This window comes from Nilaparvata lugens, chromosome 3 (assembly GCF_014356525.2).
Source record: "Nilaparvata lugens isolate BPH chromosome 3, ASM1435652v1, whole genome shotgun sequence".
In the NCBI taxonomy this organism is placed as follows: Eukaryota; Metazoa; Arthropoda; class Insecta; order Hemiptera; family Delphacidae; genus Nilaparvata; species Nilaparvata lugens.
Window position 1 is genome coordinate 30943776 of NC_052506.1, and position 4015 is coordinate 30947790.

A 4015-nucleotide genomic window follows, 5' to 3' on the forward strand; every position below is an offset into this window, starting at 1 on the left:
TTAACTATCTCTGAAATTTCAGAAGCTGAAAATTGTATCTTCAAATCTATTCAAGAAGAAGCTTTCTCTGCCAAACTTAAAGCATTGCATCAAAATCAGGAGCTATTGCCTAATAGTTCTATTAAAGCTTTGTCACCATTCATTCACTCAGATTCTCTGCTCAGAGTTAGTGGACGTTTGCAAAATGCAAATGCTTCCTTTGATTACAAACATCAAATATTGTTGCCTAGCAATCACAAATTCACTCGTGCATTGATTGTTGCTCACCATCGTCGTCTAAGTCATGCTGGGGTGCAGGCCACCATGGCCAGTGTAAGACAACGATTTTGGTTTCCCTCCACCCGTCGCACCATCAAAAGTGTATTGCGGCATTGCATATTGTGTTTTCGCTTTTCAGCTCTTCGTTCTGAGCAAATCATGGGTAGTTTACCAGCGGCCCGCGTTCAGGCTAATTTTCCCTTTTATAATTGTGGTTTGGATTACGCCGGTACTATTTCCATCCGTGTAGGCGGCCTCAAATCTCGTACTTTTTCTCCACCACTCTTCAGAAAAAAGACCCACTCCTTCACCACACTTCAGAAAAAAGGCAAATGGTTAAGCAATCATGAAAATTTGAAGGTCGGTACGGTTGTCATCTTGAAGGATCCTGGTTCCGCGCAGTCCACTTGGAAGCTGGCGCGCATTACTGAAGTTCATCCCGGTAAGGACGACAAGGTTCGAGTTGTCACTGTTCTCACTCCCTCTGGCACTTTTAAGAGAGCTATTTCGAGTTTAGCACCTCTTCCCATTGATGAGGATTCTAGTTAATCCCCTTGCTCTTATGGTTCATGTTGTATTTTCAGGTTTCATTGTTTTTTCCCCTGGTTCTCACATGAGGCCCAGTTTTCAACTTCCAATTGCCTTGCCAGATTTTACATATTTCTTACTTTTTCTTATTGTCCCATATGACACAAGGGGCCCAGTTTATGTAAAATCTGACAAAGCATTTATTGGAACAGTTCCACTTGTTACTCGTTCCGCTACTACGTAGACATCATGTCGTCATTTTGTCTGTCTGCGCTGACCAGTGACGTCACAGTCGGTTCTAAGACACTGCTTTAGTCAAGTTGGTTTTCTATACTTCTATTCGTACTTTTTCGTCGGATTATTTGCCGTTGCAATTTTAATATTTGTGCTATTCGATTTTTTGGAATTTATTTTGTCTTTAGGCATCTTACTTTCTAGATATTTGTTACTTTTTCACCAAACATCTGTAAACATTTTACCTACGTTTCAAACACATCCGGCATCTTCCTTTTTCTGAACAGCATTAGCGGTTTCCGTGTCTTTTGCAATGGTTCTTAGTCAAGAGCGCATTTACGCTTTTGGTCTAAACCTTTTATCCATTTTCATCGGACCTACGAAACGTTTTTAAAGGTGAATTATTCTTCGAATTAACTCGTTTGTTCTATTCTTCAATTGTGATTCAATTATTCATCGATTGCTTCGCATATTACTCTGATAAACTTTGTCAAAAATTACAACCTCGTGTAGGCTTCAATTGCCATTCTTCTACAATTGGCTTCACCTCGTGAAACTCAAACTTTCAAGTTCATCATCTCTACCGTTTGGAACTCAATCTAAAAATTCCACAACTTGAAGATCGGATTATTTGTTTGGAATTCTACTTGCTCCTGCCTAAATTTCCACTGGGGGATTCGCCTGCTGTGGTAGACGTTTCCATTCTTGTCATCGCATGGCCAGATCACATCATCGCTTGCTGATGTCCTGTTCCTGTGGGTATTGCGGAGTCATTGCCTGTCTGCCTGGCTGCATCTCCTCTTCAAAATTTTATTCAGGTTACGTAAATCGTTCTATTCAATTTTCATTTACGTATGTATCATAATTGATTTATTAATGTCTATCTTGACATTCAATTCACTGAGGCCACTGACGCCTACTTATTGTTTATTAATGTCTATCTTGACATTCATTCACTAAGGCCACCGACGCCTATTAATTCATTGGATTTGACAGCTACCCTTGGCTTTACAAGTGATTCACTAAGGCCACCAATGCCTATTAATTCATTGTATTTAACAGCTACCCTTGGCTTTACAAGTGATTTTTTGAGGCCACTGACGCCTATATAATTGTATTCAATAGTAACAACTAGTTCATTGGATTTGACAGCTACCCTTGGCTTTACAAGTGATTCACTAGGCCACTGACGCCTAATTATCGTTCAATTGATGTCTATCTTGACATTCAAATCACTGAAGGCCTATGCCGCATATATTTTTATGTATTTTACTTGTTGAGCATTATTTACAGCTTATTGTCATTTTTTAATCATTAAGATTGAACCTTACAGCAATAACTTTCATTATAGCACTCAATTTATACTCATTTCAGGTATCATTAATATTACCTTTTCGTTTATTGTCAGACTTCAATGGTCATTAATGTCATTGACCTAATCTCATTTAAATTTTGTATTTCTCTAACGTTTTATCATGTTGTAATTATCCCAAGATATTTGACTCAACCTACTTACAATTGTTTTTGTATGTGGCCATCTGCCTATTATTATTTTATTGATCCCAAGATATTTGACTCAATCTACTTACAATTGTTTTTGTATGTGGCCATCTGCCTATTATTATTTTATTGATCCCAAGATATTTGACTCAATCTACTTACAATTGTTTTTTGTATGTGGCCATCTGCCTATTATTATCTTATTATTATTAAATCTTATGTTGTTGATTCATTTAGTCTTTTATTGGCGTACTTACCACACTTTAAGCTATCAGTATTTTTATGCACAGAATTCAAAGATTTATTTGTAGGTATTAATACCAACTATCATTCACAGTCCACTGCCCTGACCTTGGATTCTGTCAAGAGGATTGAGAAATAAATGTGTTTGTAGAGGAAAATGAATTAGACCAAGAAGAGAAAGTAGCATTCTTGGGAATTTTATTGGACAGGAAATTAACATGGCATCCTTACATTGAGAGGATATGTAATAAGATATCATCTGGAGTATTTGTCCTGCGGAAGCTTGCTAGGCTGAATGATAAAAAACTACTGTTACCGTAAAACGGGGTTACAAAGGCCACTTTTAAAATTCAAACACCTGGTGAATCTAGACTAATCAATTTACAGATTTGAAACTTAGTGCAAAACTTGGGTCTGTATCTTGACTTATTGTTTCATGTAATAAAAAAATTATTTGAACAATTTTTCACCTGAAAAAATATAAAAAACATGGTGGTCTAAGTTTCCCCCTGGAATGGGGTAACAAAAACCAGGTATGTCAAATGAATGTTTGGCTCAAGTTTAATACTCCTGGGGTAACTAATTCCATACACTAGACTAAGAGAAACAATATTCATGTTTAAAAAACTGAATTTTATGGAGAAAAATAATACAATTTTTATTTTTAAGATTAAATGAGTGAATGAATGAGATTTTGGCTCAAGTTTAACACTTCTGGAGCAACTAAATCCATACACTAGACTAAAAGAAACAAAATTCATGTTTTATATGAGAAAAATAATAGTTTGAAGAATTATTTACATTTTCTAGATTACCATAAATGATCATTTCAACTCATACAAAAAAGTGTGGCTTTTCTTGTGGCTTTTGTTACCCCGTAGACAGACCAGCTGAGAAAAGAGAAGCATCAGGAAAAAAATAACCTCAAAATTGGAGAACTAACTGATGCATCATTTATAGACAGACATTGAGGTTATGAGCTATTCTATTGACGATAAATCAACTTGCCCCTTGAAAGATCTGTCTCGTGAGAGCCTTAATAAAAGCTATTCAGTAAACACTTCACAACTAATTTCTTCTCCGTCAAAAGTATCTTCATGGATAAAATATTTTTTCCTGGAAAATTTACAAATCATGGACATTTTCTAACGAACATCGAGATCATGAAACATTATTTTTGTAAAATGTTATATCACTCTAGCATTCTACTACTCTAATCTCTGTTTGCAACATTAGCACTACACCACGTCAA